The sequence below is a fragment of the Kogia breviceps genome, chromosome 4 (genome assembly GCF_026419965.1).
Source record: "Kogia breviceps isolate mKogBre1 chromosome 4, mKogBre1 haplotype 1, whole genome shotgun sequence".
NCBI classification, from domain to species: Eukaryota; Metazoa; Chordata; class Mammalia; order Artiodactyla; family Physeteridae; genus Kogia; species Kogia breviceps.
The window spans coordinates 52,085,887-52,105,574 of NC_081313.1; the positions used below are offsets into that span (position 1 = coordinate 52,085,887).

General features: G+C 40.8%; 1 protein-coding gene across 12 annotated transcripts in view; it reads left to right on the forward strand.

The window, feature by feature from the left end:
* Positions 1 to 2,651: 2,651 nt before the first annotated feature.
* Positions 2,652 to 19,688, forward strand: part of ERBIN (erbb2 interacting protein) — a 117,714-nt gene continuing 100,677 nt past the window's right edge. For 8 of the 12 annotated variants that reach the window (XM_059062262.2, XM_059062266.2, XM_067031050.1 and 5 more), the window contains exon 1: positions 3,149 to 3,673. The gene's annotated coding sequence lies outside the window, so the exon portion shown is untranslated. Of the gene's footprint in view, positions 3,674 to 19,688 lie in introns of all 12 variants that reach the window. The other 4 variants (XM_067031051.1, XM_059062270.2, XM_059062267.2 and 1 more) reach the window with 4 other exon arrangements.

The window sequence follows — 19,688 nt, forward strand, 5'->3', positions numbered from 1 at the left end:
AGCTATAGGTGTATGTTCTGCTCATATGAGTTTGAACTAAGTAGTAAGCGATGAATAATTAAGATGAATCACTACTTTTGATTACTGAGTACCCTGATCATATAGCTGTCATTTCACCTTTCTGTATGAGCATGGATGTAGAATTCCTGCTGAAGATACTTTACCAAGGGGCTGTTAAAGAAATATTTGTCAAGATAGGTATTTTTTTTTTTTTTTTTGCTTTGGCGGAGCCACACAGTTTGGGAGATCTTAGCTCTCCAACCAGGGATCCAACGCAGCTCCCGCAGTGAAAGTGCTGAGTCCTAACCACTGGACCTCCAGGGAACGCCCTCAAATAGGTAATATTGATAAGTGTATCCTGGCTTCCATCCTCTTAAGGTCAGTGTTTTAGGGTTCATTCTTACAGTATAAGTAGGATTTATTTAACAATCAAATGAGGGGCACTTTACTGTCTATACTTCTCTACTCTCTGCAGATGGCCCCAAAGAATGAAACCACATTTCCCTCTCCTACCTACTCAACATCAGCATATGCTATCTCTATATTCCCTCCCACCAAAAGCTGCTTTGGGGAAACAATCTGATGAAGTGGTACAAATGACTAATAAGGCTTAAAATATTACCTTTCCCAGGATTATGGCTTTGTGCTAGAGAAATAAACCACTCAAAGGGTTTATTGTGTGGTTTATTTATTATTTATGGTTTGCCACTCTAGTGGCAAAATTTCAGGTGAATTGGAGGAGGGGTTTTTGGTTATAGATACTTTCCTAGCCTAAATGGTAATCGGCCAGATAGGTCCCAGTAGGCATCTAAGTTAAAAAAAAAAAAAAAAAAAAAGGCCGGGGGCCAGGGCAGGTTCTAGCCTAGGGACTGGTCCAGTCCTATTTATTTAGGTTTGGGAGTGGGGCAGGGAATGGGAGGTTAGGTTTACTTGAATCTATGATGCCACATTTAAAGGGGTCTTGAATCAACCTGAGATTAAATGCAACTTCGGAATTTCACCATCCATCTGGTCTCCCGCTGGTGTGGGAGACTCTTCATTCTGGGTTGCTTTAAGAGAGAGCTATACCACTGATTCTGGTCAAACTCAAAGCAGTTTTTGAAAGTGGGGTAGGAAATCTTTCTTGTGTCGATTAAAAATAGTTTATATGCTAACTTTTATACAATTGCCAAGAGTCATATTCACATAAAATGGATAACTAGCTTACTAGTATACCTGGCTGCCGTTTCTTCTAACTTCCAGCTTAATGCTTTTACGTCTAGTTCAGCACTGAATAAGCCTGAACACTTTGTACTATCTGTGAACCTTCAACTTCTGCTCTAGGCTAAGGCACTACCTGTGTTAATTCTACCAGTTCTGAAGTAGTTAAAAGCTCCCACCCCTAACAGAATGTCTTGAATATCTTTGGAGTTATTTCAAGTGTTTATCACTAGCATACAACTCACTTTGGTAAATAATTCTTTGCTGGACTTTATCAACCCCTTCCTTTGGATGCAAGCCAAAAATCATCTGTAGGGCATACAGCTCTTTATTCAAACTTGGTAATAAATAATTATCTTTGGAGCACAGACGGAAGAACTGAAGCAGTGACTTCAGGGACACAGAGACTAATTACCGTCATTGTACACGGTTAAGTACAGCAGAGACTGGGGGCGGGGAATGGTTTGTTTCGTATCTACTGCGTTCCTTCTCGGGGTAAAACAAGGCCGTCTTGTCTGTTCACATATTTAAAGCGGTAACTGCAAAAACTGCAATGTTATGGTTGAGGCGTTTTATGCCATATGTGTTGATAGAATGCCTAAGCAGCTCTCTCCGCAATAAACGCAAACCCTGCCAGGCTGAGTTTCACTAGGGCCAGCGTAATTCAACGACTGCATCACCGAAACCGCCAGGGTTGGAAGCCTACGTTGCGTTCGGAGTGTATCCAATGTTTCCTCTAACAAAGGCACTATCTTGAGGCAATTTCGCAGACCATTTTCCCCCTCCCAGTGCCAGCTTTGTCTCCCCGCCGGTGTGAGGTCGAGACTTGGAGGAGCCCCAGCTGCGTTGCTGTCCGAGCAAGCTCGGAGCAAGAGCTGGCGTGGGAAGCTCCACCACGCTGCCGCTGTGGCTTCTTGCAAACTGAGCGTGCCATTAGAGGAAGTTGGAGTGCTGCAGTTGAAAGAGATAGATACCTGCAGCCTTAAAATCGGGTTGGACATGAACCCTTCGCACCGATTACTGTCGTACAAAGAAACTCAATCGACTGGGGTGGAGGAGGCTTGGGGACTCTAGGTCTCCCAGGATGGGCGGGGGCAGCCGGGGTCGGCTTCAACCGAGTCCCCCACCTTGGGCAGCCGGGAAGCCGCAGGAAGGCCTCCCAGGCCTGGGCCTGAGCGGGCCTCAAGCCGCGCTTCGCAAGCGAACCCCCGGCCGCCGGCGGCCCCACCCCCCGGTCCCCGGCCCGCGGCCCCGGGCCCGCAGCCCCACCCCACCGCCGACGTCGGCCCGCGCCGCCCCCACGCGCGGTGGCCGCCCCGCCCCCGCCTCCAGCCAGACTGTTGGCGGTTGGGGAGAAGCCCGCGGGAGGCCGCCCCGCCCCCGCCTCCGCCCCCGCCGCCGAGCCATCACCGCGCGCAGCCTCTTCCCCCCTCGCCGCCGGGGCGGAGGCGCTGTTGCCGCCGCGGCCTGTGAGGCAGTAACTCCCCTCCGCCCCAGCCCCCTTCCTCCTCCTTTCTCTCCTCTCCCTCCCTCCCCTCCCCGCCCCTCGCACTCTCTCGCTCGAGTGAATGTGGCGCGGTGGCGCGGGACACAGCCTCGGCCCCTGCCGCGGCCCCGCGAGCTCGTGAGGAGACGAAGCGGCCGCCTGCCCCCACCCCCTGCGCTTCCCGGGGGAGCCACCGCTGCCGGGGAAGAAGAACGAGGAGGGGAGCGAGGGGACAGCGGCAGGGAAACGGGAGAGGGAGGAGAAGAGGGCTCGAGGGCGAGAAGGGATAGTGGGGAGGGACGGACGGAAGGACGGACGGCCCGACGGACGGCCCGGGGAGGGGGCCGCCATCGAGCCTATCCAGCCCCTTAGCTCTAGCTCGGGGCGGCCGCGGCGGCGGCGCAGGCGAAGGGCGCGGCAGGCGCTATCGAGACAATAACCCCGCCGCCCGGCTCCGGGGGCGGCGGCGAGAAGGAGGTGGCGGCCTAGCGCGGCCGAGGCTCGCCCAGCGCCCCGGCGGCGTCTTCGCCCCCCGCCGGCCAGGTTCGGCCGCCGTCGGGTGTCGGGGCGCGCGGGTCGGCCGGAGTCCCAGGCTCGCAGCTGACGCCCCCTGCCCTCCCTCTCCCCGGCGCGCGTGGAGCTGGTTTTCCGGGTTTCCCTGGACCGAGTTGGATCCTGCTGCTCGCCACGGCAGGAAGTGAGTTTCGTACGGTAATTCCGGGCGGTGTCACGAGTGAAAAGTTTTTGTTTTTCGGCGGAGATCCTAGTTGGGTCTGGGAAACTCCTGCAAAACTCGAGACCAGGAAACCAGTCCGCGTCCCAGCCCCCACCAAAGCCACCTTACTCTTCCTACTGCGGGAGGCCACTTCACATCCGCTCTCACCAGAGAGAGAAATTCGGCTGGATCCGAAGTGACTAATGAAGGGAAGGAAATCATGTCAGGCGAAGCCTTGAAAAAGCGGCCCTGAGACGCTGCCCCACCGAAAGGTAATTTTCACAAGTGTCTACGAGTCACAAAGCTCCCGGGCCAGGAAAGTGAGGGAACTTCAGCGTTTTTCACTTTTTGTGAAGTTCACCTAGATTCTCCCTTTCTGATGTCGAACTGGATAGTGTTTTGGGTGCTGAATAGTAGAACTGATTTTATTCCCTCTTCTACCATCTGGACTCTGGTTATTTTAGAAGAGGTTGTAAGAGTGCGGTGGGTCGAAAAGTTTTTAGCAATCCGAGGAAGGAGTGCCTTTGTTCGGCACAAGGTCCAGAAGTTTTAGTTTCCCGGAACATATACGATGTATATTTCTGATTTATTAAGTTGCTGAACCCGGCAACTTTTTGTTTTGGAAGAAAGTTATGTCACTGCGGGGAGGGATTTGCTGCTGCTGAGATGGCTGCCACATTTGTTTATACTGTTACCGATTACTTGGCTTTTGTGTTTAATTGTATATAGAGATTTTTTTAGTACCAACCTTTATGGGTATATTTCATTTGGATCTTATAAGCCAAAAGCCTTTGCCATTCTTAGTCGTTTTTCTAGGAGGGTAATACATTTCTTCAATAACTTGTTTCTTTCAGACATTTAGAACTTGATAATACTTGTTAGGTTAATTAATTGAAAGCAACTGTCGGCTAGGTTTTTCTAGTCATTGACTTAGTAGAAAGAAAAAGGAGGGAGTAAGTATTATGGACAAAGGGAGAGTTATAATTGAAAAACAAACGTAAACATCTGTAAGTGGTTTGGTTTGTTAGGACTTCTGTGCAGTTCAGAACAGAAGATACAGGAAGGGAAGTAAAACGCTTAAAACAATTTTCATGGGCAGCACGTTAATTGTGATAAACAGCTGTGCTTTTTGAATAGTACAGTATTTACATTTTTGTGTTGGCCCAAGTGTTTTGGCCGGTTCTGCCGCCCAGAAAGTGATGAGTATCCGCCTTGGGGGCAGGGATTAGTGAAGCAGGGGGGACATTCCACCAGTCAGTTATAGATGTAAACACTTCTGAACCAGTCGGCAGTCTGTATAGATGAAACTAGTTTTGGTCGTAGCAAACACAAACGGTTTCTTCAGTCGTGTTATAATGTGTCTTTTTAAGGTTGGTTTTTCCCCCAGTACTTTGTGGTAAAGGGAGGTGAAAGATAGTACTGTGCTTTTGAATAAATATTAAATAAATATGGTATTTTGTTGGTAGGTGTATCTTAAATATAAACTGATGTTTATTTGCCCATGCTACCTCAAGGAAAAATAGGTGGCTTTCTTTAGTTCAAAGAAGAGAAAAGGTAGGTCTTAAAAGACAGGATCAAATTATTTCACAAGTATATTTCAAAATGGGAATCTTTTAAGTCTTACTCTGTACTGTTTTGAATTTTTCCCTAGAGCTTAGTCTCTGGAGCTCCTTTTTAAAATTTTTTTAATTTTAAAAATTGTTGGTAAGATTTGTGACTCATCAGGTAATTCCTGTTAGGTCAGAGTGGCTTTATCCAGAAATTTAAAGCGTATAACTAATCTACTTTATGATTTGGGGACGTATCATTAGGCAACAAAAGAGGTTATTCTTGGGCATCTGAAAGAGGGGAACAAAATAAATGGCATTGAACTTCGGTTTCCTTATATGGTTTATACTTGGCTTCAGAGCAGCAAAACCTTAATAGAGCAAGTCTTTTATAGAGAATTATCACTTGTGAAAATGTTTCTCTGCATTAGTGAATTTTACTTATAAAAACTATTATAGCCCGCGAAAATACCTACTTAAATAAATCCCTGTTTTAAAATATAGTTCTTGATTTTTTTTTTTTTTTTTTTCCTTGAGGGAGCAGTAGTATGTTTAAATGCAGACAGCACATTTTTAAAAGTGAGATGTTCACCTTTGTAGTTGCCTTTGAGTCCTTTTTTTCCCCTTAACAAGGCAAAATTTACTTTTCAGTTTACTTAGAATTTTATTAGGTTAGCACTGAATTAACGTAATGAATTTTAGGTTTTATACTATGGTCAAACTATAAATATTTTTCAAAGTTTCGTTTAAAATGTGACAGTGAAAAGAGGTTTAAAAAAGATGATAATCAATTAAAATATTTTAAAATGGCTTCAAATTTTGGATACTGTTAACATTGTGTGGGTTTTCTTAGATTAAATTGGCAAATCTAGAGTATGTCCAAGGTGTTTGCGCAAAATGCGCTCTTAATGGCACTGTTTATTGAAGGTACTTAAGAGTATTCCATAGTGATAAACTTAATCTTTCAACTAATTAATTCAAATATTATGTTATGAAGTCTGCTTGCTGTTTGAGAACAAACTATTACAAACTTTTCATGTATAAAAAGCTTACAGAGGTTCAAATATGGAAAGCAAATTTTTATTGCATGTTTTTTATTAATGAGGTGATAATTATAGTTAGAGACATTTTGCATGTATCATTGGTAAATCTCTAAAATTCAGGTATTTTAGGAATATTGGTATTGAGCTCTTGGTAGTAAATGATACCTTTAAGAAGCACATGAAAATTTCAGAAAATTAGGTGCATATTTGGGCATTTATTTTAAATAATTGTTTATAGATGACATGGTTTAGAGTTTAAGCTGTTTTTTTGTTTAGAAATAGATTATGGCAGTGTTTACAAAGTATTTGGGATTATGCAGGTTTTAGTGATATTGGATAGGAAAGTAATTTTTTTTTTTTGTAATTGCTGCTTACCTAGATTCTCTTTAAACAGACGTTGTTGCTTGCGTTTTTTCCCGTTGCTCATCCATTTCTCTGTCACATGTCTTGTTTATTTTCTGGGAACACCTATAAAGTCCTAAAGATTCCTTTCTCTTTTCCTTTCCTGATAACATATACTGTACCCGTGTTTAGCTATTCATAATAGATTATTCAGTTTTTAAAAAATTAATGAGTTTATTTTTTGGCTGCGGTAGGTCTTCGTTGCTGCACACAGGCTTTCTCTAGTTGTGGCTTCTCTTGTTGCGGAGCACGGGCTCTAGGCACGTGGGCTTCAGTAGTTGTGGTGCACAGGCTCAGTAGTTGTGGCTCGCGGGCTCTAGAGTGCAGACTCAGTTGTGGCTCGTGGGCTTAGTTGCTGCACGGCATGTGGGATCTTCCCGGACCAGGGCTCGAACCCGTGTCCCATGTGGATTGTTTTTATTTTTTTAAAATTTACTTAATTTATTTTTTATTTTTGGCTGCGTTGGGTCTTTGTTGCTGTGCGCGGGCTTTCTCTGGTTGCGGCAAGCGGGAGCTACTCTTCATTGCGGTGCGTGGGCTTCTCATTGCAGTGGCTTCTCTTGTTGTGGAGCTTGGGCTCTAGGCACACGGGCTCAGTAGTTGTGGCGCATGGGCTTGGTTTCTCCGCGGCATGTGGGATCTTCGCGGGCCAGGGCTGAAACCCATGTCCCCTGCATTGGCAGGTGGATTCTTAACTACTGTGCCGCCAGGGAAGTCCCAATTATTCAGTTTTTAAATGCACACTGTTTGCCATGAAAAATGTGTATGTGAATTATGCTCTGTAATATCTACTTTTGAATTGTCTAAGGAAATAAGCTCAGCACTTCTGCTTTCTACTTTTCTGTGATTTACTCCCTATTATTTTTTGTTTATTTCTTGGTGCCTATCATCACTTGAAATGTACTACATCATTTTTCAGCTTTAACTTTTTCTGTCTTTATAAAAAAACAAATCTAGCTGTTATTCAGCTTTCTCTTCTAATTCCTTTATCTTCTTATTTTTATGGTTAGCTTCATTTACTTCCCCTATTTTCTCCATGTTCAGTTCTTGTTTTTAAATTATATTTTGCCCTTCTCCTCTTTTTGAACTTTACTAGTCTATGCTTATCACTTAAAAAGTTGTTTAAGGCTTCCCTGGTGGTGCAGTGGTTGTGAGTCCGCCTGCCGATGCAGGGGACACGGGTTCGTGCCCCGGTCCGGGAAGATCCCACGTGCCGCAGAGCGGCTAGGCCCGTGAGCCATGGCCGCCGAGCCTGCGCGTCCGGAGCCTGTGCTCCGCAATGGGAGAGGCCACAACAGTGAGAGGCCCGCGTACCGCAAAAAAAAAAAAAAAAAAAAAAGTTGTTTAAAACATGAGTAGAAAATATTTATTTGCTCAGCTCCATTCAACTCTGAATATCCCTTTTCATTCCAACTCAGTTTACATGTCAGTGTTAACCTAATACTCATCAGTGTATTTGTTTTTATTTATGTTTTGTTTCCTCAATTCTTTTTTTCTCTTTAATATTACCAGATTTACCTCTGTTAAGATAATATCATGGTGTTATGTATTCTTATATTAATTAACCCTCTCCCCAATACCTTTTTGCTTTATTATGCTTTCGGCCTCTTAAAACACACAAGCTTATACCTTTATACCTCCCTTCTCTATTTGTTCCTTTCCTTCCTGTCCTACCTCTCAAATTAGTTGTCTTCTCTGTCAGTGTCCCTAAATTTTTGAAATTGCCTTCTTTTGTCTGTTTTTATGAAATAAGCAGAGTGGAATTCTTTCACTCACTTTATTCTTCTCACTTCAAATTTTGTTCCAGGTACCATTGGGTTAAGGCCACTCCAGGCTTTCTTATTGATAGTATGTGAGACAATAGGAAAGAATATCTAAAAATTAAGTTAATAAAAGAAGATTTTACTTATCTGGAGGTTATTTATCTACCTATGACTTTAGGTATATAGAGTATAGTAGAAGAACTAGAAAATAATAAAAGAGACATTTAAGTAATCAAAATAGATGTAATAAAATCCGGGGACTTCATTCATAGGGACATCCTTATTCAGAGCCCATTTGTTTTTGATTATACTGAGCTGTTTCCTGCCTTTTTGATGTACTAGAAGAGGTGAGAAAGCACCCTGACAGCATCATGAAGCTAGGGTCCATGATATTGGGTGGGCCAAAAAGTTCATTCAGGTTTTTCATAAGATGTTGCAGAAAAATCCAAACTTCTTGGCCAACCCAATACAATGAGGGAATAGAAGAGTGGAAAAGAAGACTGAGTAACTTAGAAAACAGTAGTCTCACACACGGGAAATATAGCCCATATTTTGTAATAAGTGTAAATGGAAAGTAACCTTTAAAAATTGTATACAAATAAAAAATTAAAAAAAGAGTAGTCTCAGACAACTTGCTTTACGGATGAGTGCCTTATACATTTTATTTGTCCTTAGGAGGATTCACTCTATTATAGCATAGTATAATTACAAGTAATAGTAACTAGCCCTAAGGCAGCTGTTCGCAAACTTTTTGGTCTTAGGATTCCTTTACTCTCTTAAAATTTACTAAGAACCCTACATAGCTTCAGTTTATGTGGGTTATATTTATTATATTTCCTGTATTACAAACTTTCAAAAGTTAATTAAAAATAATAAACCATTGCCTGTTAGTGTAACCCTCTTTTAATAAAAATATTTTTTAAAAATTAAATTAGGTTTTTTAAAAAAAACCTGTTTCCCAAAACAAATCTTTAGCAAAGAGTGACATTGTTATATGTATTTGGAAGTCTCTTGTGTTTGGTTGAATAGAAAACAGCTTGATTCTCATATCTGCTTCTGCATTCAATCTTGCAATATATTGTTTTATTTAATTTAATTTATTTATTTATTGCGTTATGCGGGCCTCTCACTGTTGTGGCCTCTCCCGCTGCGGAGCACAGGCTCCGGACGCGCAGGCTCAGGCTCACGGGGCCCAGCCGCTCCACATTATGTGGGATCTTCCCGGACTGGGGCACGAACCCGTGTCCCCTGTATCAGCAGGCAGACTCTCAACCACTGTGCCGCCAGGGAAGCCCACAATATATTGTTTTGGTTGAAGTATATGAAGAAATCCTGTATTATACAGACACATGGTTGGAAAAGGAAGAGGTATTTTAGCCAACATTTGACAAGTGGTAGTTTTTTAAAGGAGAGCTGCAATGTTGAATCTGAAACCATATCACTGAATTTTCCATTTCTTGTTATCTGAAAGTCCGTGGTATATCTTGCACTTTATTTTTTTTGTGTCTTAATATTTATTTATTTATATTTATTTTTGACTGTGTTGGGTTTTCGTTTCTGTGTGTGGGCTTTCTCCAGTTGTGGCGAGCAGGGGCCACTCTTCATCGCAGTGCGCGGGCCTCTCACTGTCGTGGCCTCTCCTGTTGCAGAGCACAGGCTCCAGACGCATAGGCTCAGTAGTTGTGGCTCACGGGCTTAGTTGCTCCGCGGCATGTGGGATCTTCCCAGACCAGGACTCGAACCCGTGTCCCCTGCATTGGCAGGCGGATTCTTAGCCACTGCGCCACCAGGGAAGCCCATATCTTGCACTTTGAATGAATCTTTCACCTGTTTATGATTTTGTAACACTGTGTATTGGTTGTTTGGGTAATACAGGTTCATTGAGTTACACATTTTTTCCCTAAAGTTGACACATTTCATTATGCAGTAACAAAACCAGAAAAGTTGTTAATGTCACCGGTAATCTCAGCAGAAGTCCTTAATAGGAAGCTGTAAAGCTCAGGGTGGCAGATACAAGTTTTCCACAATTCTAAATTTTCACTTGGAAGCTCGAACATTAATCATTGGTAACAGATACTGTCAGTTTTTCCCTTGAAGTTACAGGCTTACTCGGTTTATTTTTGAGAAAATGTCTGCCGAATTCCTAAGTCTATATAACCATAATTTCTCATTCTTTAAGGTCAAAATGTTGTTCCATTAAAAAAAGGCTAATTTAATTCACAACTCATTTATTTACACAAGTGCTCTTCCTCAAGATTGCTATTTCTCCACATAGAATATGAAGAGGACATGTATCGAAGAGTTGAGACTTAATAAAATTATTATTTTGGGAGGGGGATTCTCTGGCGGTCCAGTGGTTAGGACTCACTGCAGAGGGCCGGGGTTCGATCCCTGGTCAGGGAACTAGGATCTCGCAAGTCACGCGGCATGGCCAAATTAAAAAAAAATTTTTTTTATTGGTTCATTAAAGATATACTTAAGTGAGGGCTTCCCTGGTGGCTCAGTGGTTGGGAGTCCGCCTGCCGATGCAGGGGACACGGGTTCGTGCCCCGGTCCGGAAAGATCCCACATGACGCGGAGCGGCTGCGCGCGTGAGCCATGGCCGCGGAGCCTGCGCGTCCGGAGCCTGTGCTCCGCAACGGGAGAGTCCACAACAGTGAGAGGCCCGCATACCAACAACAACAACAAAAAAGATATACTTAAGTGAAAGTGGCATTTGAAAAGAAATCTGGGAATATGTAATGGTGCTAGTCGAGCTTGATGTCACTGTTTGTGCTAAGATGCTACGGATTTTACCCACCGTTGCTGTCAGTATAGTGGGAAAGGGCAAATGATGTTTTAATATTATGATGAAAATAGTATTGACCTTGAAAAGTCCTTGAAAGTCTCCCAGGACTGCCAGGGCCCATTGACCACTCTTTGGGAACTTAGGTGGATGTTGGGATTTGTGGAGCTTTTGTTACTTGCTTTGATTTTTTTTTTTTTTTTTTTTTTTTTCATTCTGGGAGAAACCTGAGGCTTGATTGTTTAGCTCATTAATTTGGTCTTCAGTTCTTTTCAATTATTTCATTACTTTTTTGGGAAGGAAAATAGAATTTCTAAGAACTCTTGCTTTGCATTTTCAAAGGAGTTGATTTTTATTTTTTGGTTGTATTTTTGGTCCACACATAAGCTCTTGAATCTCTGAGATATGTACTACTTTTACATTGACTTCTGTTTGCTCTGTTAACAATATAGGAAGTTTGTTCTTGTGCTTGGTATATCCATCATGCTTTTGGTTTTTCCTCAAATGTTAGATTTTTCATTGTAAAGTTTTATATGATGGTCCAGACTATACCGTATTGGTCATTTAAGTGTATTTCCCGAGCTCAAGTGAATCCCAGTTTTTCTGTCTTTGGTATATTTAGCTAATGGGTTTCTCCTTAGGGTAGCTTGTCCTCTTACACATATTTCTTGTCCCTCAGGAGATAATATTCCCCTATTTCACAGTTATACTGTCCAAATGTCAGATCTCCCACAGTATTGAGAGCTGTGCTGGAGGCCCTAGCCATGCAGCTGTTCTACTATGGTTTTATTACCTGGCTGACTGCCCGGGACACACACTTCTTCCAATGCTTCTTGCTAAGAAAACTTATCCTTTTTGGAGATCCCACTTTATACTTGTCTTGTGTATCTGGTTCTTCAGATGTGTTTTGTTGTCATCCGCCGTCTCTATCCCCCCCACCCCCCCGCCCGCCCCAATCCACTTTTTATTCTCTACAAATTCCTTTCTGTTCTTATCTGTAGATGTACCCCTCCTAGGTTTTTTAGGTCACTGTAGTTTTTTTTGTAATTTTTTTTCATATTTTAAAGTTTGGAACAATGACAGATACGCAGGAAAGTTAGTAGCATAGTGCAAAGAATTTTTTTTGTTCCTGAACCATTTGATAGTAAGCTGTCCACCTCTGATGTCTCATCAGCCCCAAATACTTTAATATTTATTTCCTACAAACAAGGGCATTCTCCTACATAATAACATCATAACTATTAAATTAGGAAGTTAACAAGAATACATTACTAACATCTGAATCTGACAAATCGTCCCAGTGTCTTTTTTTTTTTTTTTTTGCGGTACGTGGGCCTCTCACTGCCGTGACCTCTCCCGTTGCGGAGCGCAGGCTCCGGACGCACAGGCTCAGTGGCCATGGCTCATGGGCCTAGCTGCTCCACGGTATGTGGGATCTTCCCAGACTGGGACACGAACCCGTGTCCCCTGCGTTGGCAGGCGGACTCTCAACCACTGCGCCACCAGGGAAGCCCCCAGTGTCTTTTAGATTAAAAGTAGTTTAGAATCATGTATTGCATTTAGTCGTCATGCCTCGTTAGTCTTCTTTAATTTGGAACAGTTTTTATCTTTACTTTCAGGGGACTGACTTGACACTTCGAAGATTATAGCTCTAGCTATTTTGTAGAATAACCCTTAATTTGCATTTCTCTGAAATTTTAATTAGATTTTGATTAGATTTTCATTATTAGATCTTTGGCAGGATTATCATGGAAGTGATGTTGCATTCTTCTCCTGTATCTTATCTGGTGCCAGGCAATTTCAGTTGTCCCATTATTGATAGGAATTGGTTATGTGATTAAGGTTGTAAGTGCCATGTCAAGGTACTCCTTTCTCATTTGTAATTAATAAATATTTTTGGGCTACGTGTTGAAACTATGTAAATATTTTGTTCCTCATCAGATTTTTTTTACAGCTCTGTCTATTCATGATTACATATTATATGCACTGAGTTATAATCTACTGTCATTTATTTTGGTACTCAAATTGTTGTTGATTAGGCTAGTGGGAACCCCTTCCATCTGGCTTATTTTCTTTTTGACATACCTCTTCCTTCTTTGAGCACTTTTTTGTATCTAGCATAATATGCTGTTCCAGACTTACCTTCAGACTTGCCCCAGTTATTTTTAGTGGAAAATGGTACTTAGAAGCCAAGATCAGGGCACTTCTTGTGCTCATTGCTCTTGGGGTGTTGCTGCACCTGGCCTTCTTAGTATATAGAGGTGGGGATATTTTTACGTGCGCACATGTACACATTCACATTTACATCTATATTTCTATAAATATAGAATGATTTTGCAGTGGTACTTCTGATTCTAATCCAGTACCACACAGTTCATTCTAGTGTTTTCCCTTCCCATATTTGTAACTTTTTTCTGATAGTGAGAACTAGTTTTGTTTCTGTACTTTTTTTTTTTGGTAAGGGAGATGAGTTAAACATTTGATCAGACATTTTCAGCCAGAAGCCCCTGTAGTCCAGTTAATTTTTGACGTATTTCTAAAGGGATAAAATTCTAAAATGTAGCACATGGTAAAATATACTTAGGTGAAATATTTCATTCCTTAGTAATTCCAGATTACTATATGAAAGGTGGATGGAATGAATCAGTATGTTTATGGTCTATGTTGGATAGGTTCCTTGTGGAGATAATGTTGGGGTTTGATTTTAGTATGAGTGCAGTGATTTTGCTGCAATTGTATTTTTCCATATGAAGGTGTTTTTTTTTTTTTAATATGAAGATTTTATTGTTTATATAATCCCAAACTTTGGAGCGTGTATCTTATTTTCTTGATAATTTTGTCCTTGGAATTTCAAACCTTAGGCCAATTCTAGAATGCTGTGGGCTGGGGTGGGAGAAAGTTGTGTCATTTGTATTAGGGCCAACACAAGAAACGTGTAATGTAAAAATGAATCTCCTTGGGCTTCCCTGGTGGCGCAGTGGTTGAGAGTCCGCCTGCCGATGCAGGGGACATGAGTTCATGCCCCGGTCCGGGAAGATCCCACGTGCCGCGGAGCGGCTGGGCCCGTGAGCCATGGCCACTGAGCCTGTGCGTTCGGAGCCTGTGCTCCATGATGAGGGAGGCCACGGCAGTGAGAGGCCCGCATACCGCAAAAAAAAAAAGAAAAAAAAAAGAATCTTGGGCTTCCCTGGTGGCGCAGTGGTTGAGAATCCGCCTGCCGATGCAGGAGACACGGGTTCGTGCCCTGGTCCGGGAAGATCCCACATGCCGCGGAGCAACTAAGCCCGTGAGCCATGGCCGCTGAGCCTGTGCGTCCGGAGCCTGTGCTCCGCAACGGGAGAGGCCACAACAGTGAGACAGTGAGAGGCCCGCATACCACAAAAAAAAAAAAAAAAAAAAAAAAAGAATCTTGCCGAGGCTATCACCCAGTCTAGAATAAGTTGGTTTGACTTCCCCCATCCCTGGAGATTTTTGGAAGTGATTTTAGAGGCTTATTGGGATATCTTTTTGTGGCTAGAATAGATTTACTCTCAGTCTTTTAGGAAAAGATAAGGATCCTGGTGGCAACAAACAGATTCTTTGGGTGCCCTGTTAATCTCTGGGGACTTGAAAAGATTTAGTTAATTTTCCTGGGGCTAGCTGAAGAATATCAGAGACTGTGTATAGTAGATGCAGTTCAATGGGTCAGAAATACCTGATAGCAACATAATGTCCTGTATGCTCTTTCTCTTGAAAATTGTTCCCAAGCCAGAAACACTGAGAGTCTATCTTCTTTATCTTTTTGGAACTTGGTTATTGAAATCAGTACCATTTCTATCAATTCTGTCTTTTAGGTATCTATAGAGTGATATACTTTAGGGTAGGCTTGGAGGGCTGGACATGGTACAAGCACTGAGAGGCTTTTGTTAGGCAAAGTGCTAAAACAATTACCTTATTTTTTTTTTTTTTTTTTACTCGTTATACAAATTCAAATACAGAAATTTATAGAAGATGAAAATTCCCTGTAATTCCACTTCCCAGAGATCCTCAGTGTGTTTTTTATTCTTCTGAAGACTTCTGTATGTATTCCAACATGTAAGTGTGCATGTGTGTACATGTGTAAGTATCTTTAAATAAAAATGGAAGATATATTTCATTTATATATAAGGGGATATAGTAGGTATGTATAGGTGTTAATTAGCATTAGAATTGTTTCTAGGTTGTTATACATGTTGATGAAAAATTAATCAGTCCATCTAAGAACTGGAAAATTATATTTGAGCCAAATTTGAGGATTATAACCTGGGAAGAGCATCTCAGAAAGCTCTGAGAACTATTCTACCTATTAGAAGTCAACACATAGTATATAAGTTTTTTTTGAGACAGAGGGCTGTATGGTAAATTATTGACAGTTTACATAATCCAGATTTAAGTGCCATTGGGGTAGGTCATGTGACCCTTTACAAGATCAAGAAGGAATGGTATCCTTTGAGTTGTCATGTTGACGCTGGCAGAATGTTGCTGTTCATGGTTTAGCAGGTATTCCTGCTGATGGGGGAGGTTTGGTCAATGCATAATGTGGATACACAATGCACAGTGTGAGGAGAGGGCAGAGAAAAATTTTACGTTTAAATTTCTCTTGTCTTGATGTAAATATGAATTTTGTTTCATATACATGACAATGCTGTACAGAATATAGGTTTATTCTTGGATTCTTTGCATGTAAATTTTTACACTTGTATGAATTTTTTCTGGTGGACAAATACCTAAAGTGCATTTGCTATGTGTGTAGTTGAAATTGATAGAATCAAATTCCCTATGAAGAGTTTGTATCCATTTATACTTCCACCAGTTGCATATGTGAGTACCTCTTTATGAGCATTCTTGAACAAATTGGATATTAGCTAAAGTACTTGTGCAGATCTGAGACAGGCAGCATAGTATAGTATATATATAACATAGGCTTTGGAGTCACATTGCAACTTACTAACTGATGTTGGCAAGTTAAATGTAAAAATTCTTTTAGGAATATTACATATTTGTATGCCTTTTGTATTCTACATGGATTTAGTTGACTTGTCACTTATATACTTTGGTTATGGTGTTTGCCATTTAGAAGTTTAAATTTTAATGTAGTCATATTTGTCAGTCTGTGCATTTTTGGGTTTAAGGGTATTCTTAGAAAGAATTAATGCCAAGATTATAAAAATAATAACCTAAGTTTTCTTACTTTGGCTTAAGGAGTGAAATAATTATCTAGATAGATTCCAAAGTTCTAACCAGTTGTTGTAACACCATTTGTTGAATAAATCACCTTTTTTACTTCTAAAATTCTATCTTTCTCAATAGAAAATTCCTTCCCAAATATACTTAATCTATATGAAAGTCTTCTTTTTTATTTATTGTGTTTTTGTTATAATACTATGCTATCTTGATTTTTTTCCCCCCTCTTCATTATAGTATGCTTAATATCTGGAAGTGTCAGTTTATTACTCTACTTTTGAAAAAACTTTCCAGGTGAACTTGAATCATTAAGTTCTAAAAATACTTCTTGTTGGTATGTTGATTGAGAGTGCTTGAATTTATAGTTTAAGAAGTAATTTATACCTTTACAGTAGCATATCTCTTTCTAGGAAAGTAAATTTTCCATTTATTTACTACTTTATGCCCTTCAGTGGATTCTATGATTTTCTTCTTGTCATATCCATGTTTCTCATTAGTATGCATATTTTTTGTTATTGTTAAGAATTATGTATATTTTTTCATTAAGCTTATTTCCAAAAAACTTAATGGAGGGAAGGTGAGAGCTGCTGCTGTTATGAATGGGGCTATTTCTTTCATTGTATTCTTATCTGGATACTTAAATGGAGGGAGGAGATTGATTTTTCATATTTATTACCTACTGCATTCTACTGAGGACTTTTAAAAATTGCTAATAGATTTTTAGATAGTGTGGTATATCTTCTAGGTATATAATTATAGATGAATGAGTAATAGCACCTTTGTGAAAATTGAATTATAAATATATTAAATTGTATAGTCTCATGTATTATAATTTAATATACATTCTGACAAGTACTTAGTAACCTATCTTTTTAACTGTAAAATTCTTCCCTGATATCCTTTTTCTTTTAATACAGCAGGTTCTTATTAGTTATCTATTTTACACATATTAGTGTATATATGTCAATCCCGATCTCCCAATTCATCCCACCATCACCACCCTCTGCCCGCTTTCGCCCCTTGGTGTCCATACTTTTGTTCTCTACATCTGTGTCTCTATTTCTGCCTTGCAAACCAGTTCATCTGTACCGTTTTTCTAGATTGTACATATATGTGTTAACATACAATATTTGTTTTTCTCTTTCTGATTTACTTCACTCTGTATGACAGTCTCTAGGTCCATCCACGTCTCTGCAAATGACCCAATTTCATTCCTTTTTATGGCTGAGTAATATTCCATTGTATGCATATGTACTGCATCCTCTTTATCCATTCATCTGTTGATGGGCATTTAGGTTTCTTCCATGACCTGGCTGTTGTAAATAGTGCTGCAGTGAACATTGGGGTGCATGTGTCTTTTTGAATTATGGTTTTCTCTGGGTATATGCCCAGTAGTGGGATTGCTGGGTCATACGGTCATTCTATTTTTAGTTTTTTAAGGAACCTCCATACTGTTCTCCATAGTGGCTGTATCAATTTACATTCCCACAAGAAGTGAAAGAGGGTTCCCTTGTCTCCACACTCTCTCCAGCATTTGCTGTTTGTAGACTTTCGGATGATGGCCATTCTGACCGGTGTGAGGTGATACCTCATTGTCGTTTTGATTTGCATTTGTCTAATAATTAGTGATGTTGAGCAGCTTTTCATGTGCCTCTTGGCCATCTGTGTGTCTTCTTTGGAGAAATGTCTGTTTCCTCATTTCCTTTCGTTCCTTGAGATCATCCTCCAACATTAGGATAGCAGTCTGATTAATTTAGTCTTCAACGAGGGGATTTTTATTGTTGCCCAGGAGTTTCCATTTAATCATACTACACTTTCTTTCTCGCATTGTCTGTCTGGGGGAATCGGAAAGGGAACAAGAAAACTTGCTAAATTCTGAGGGTGATTTAAGTAGAAGTTGGTTCCTTCTATCACTATTCTGCCCCGTAACTGCCTCTCAAAGGTGACTTCAGTGGTATGAGAATGGCTTCTTCAACCTTGTTCCTTTACTGCTTTTTGATTTATTTCTGAGAAAAATACGACTACTTACAAACATTTTCCTTCAACTCTTAGTATTTAGTGTGATGCACAGTAGTATTATGTATATCTTTTAATGATAGTTATTTTGGTCCTTTATTTGATCATAATATTAAACTCTCTAGCTATGTAGTTTATACACATAGTAAATGTTTCCCAAGAGATCTTTGCCACTGCTTACACCCTAGTTTATTTTTGTCAATTTACATGTTTCACTGACCTTGATCTTATCCTTCCTTTTAATATATTTAATAGATAATTTGGTGTAAATGAAAGACGTTCCCCAGAATGCTGATATTTTCCTCATATTCAGTGGATTTTATCACTGAAAGTGACTTAGAAACAGTCTAGTCTAAGTAACCACTCTTTTCTTTTCAATTAACAGAAGGGGAAACTTTTGGCCCAGAGGGAGAGGTGAAATCCTAGAGGTCATTTAGTTTATTAGTGACATAAGTGAGATTCAAAAAATAAATCTAGGGCTTCCCTGGTGGCGCAGTGGTTGAGAGTCCACCTGCCGATGCAGGGGACACGGGTTCGTGCCACGGTCTGGGAAGATCCCACATGCCGCGCGGAGCGACTGGTCCTGTGAGCCACGGCCGCTGAGCCTGCGCATCCGGAGCCTGTGCTCTGCAACGGGAGAGGCCACAACAGTGAGAGGCCCGCGTACCGCAAAAAAAAAAAAAACCAGGGAGTTCCCTGGTGGTCCAGTGGTTAAGACTTGGCGCTTTTACTGCCATGGGCCTGGGTTTGATCCCTGGTCAAGGAACCAATATCCCACAAAGTGCGTGGCATGGCCAAAAAAAAATCCAGGTTTCCTGACTCTGTGGCTTTTTTTCCCTTATACCAGAATTTTACTAGGTATGTTCTGAAGTAGATAGTTTCTGTAGAATAGCACTATTTTTTAAAAAAAATTTGCTAAATGTTTATTTTGTGCCTCCTTTCAATTCTCATCTTCCCTACCCCTCCCCCAGCTTTATTGAGATACAGTTGACATGTAACATTGTGTAAGTTTAAGGTGTATAATGGGTTGATTTTATACACATGTATTGCCATATGATTACTACCTTTGGGGTAGCTAACACTTCCATCACCTCACATACTCACCTTTTCCTTTTTGTGGTGAGAGCATTTAAGATCTACTCTCTTAGCAACTTTCAAGTATATAATACTTGTTAACTATAGTCAGTCATAATGCTGTGCATTAGATCCCTAAAACTAAATCCTTCTTTCGTTTGTTTCTCATCACCCCCCTCCCCAGAACTATACTCCTAAATGGCAGCTAGAACAGCACTATTTTCCAAATATTTTTAATAGGTGTTATAGAAAAAAAGTTCTGGGTTCATGTAAGTGAGGACACCTTGAGTTAATACACCTTTTCTTTTTCCTTTAGCACGTGCTAGTTTGTCATAGATGATTGTTTTTAATTTTAGAAATAACTGGAATACAGGTCAGTTTACAAAAAAAAAAAAAAAAGCATCAATATTTGAGCCACGAACTTTCATGGAAAGAGTTATACTAAAGCAGCATGC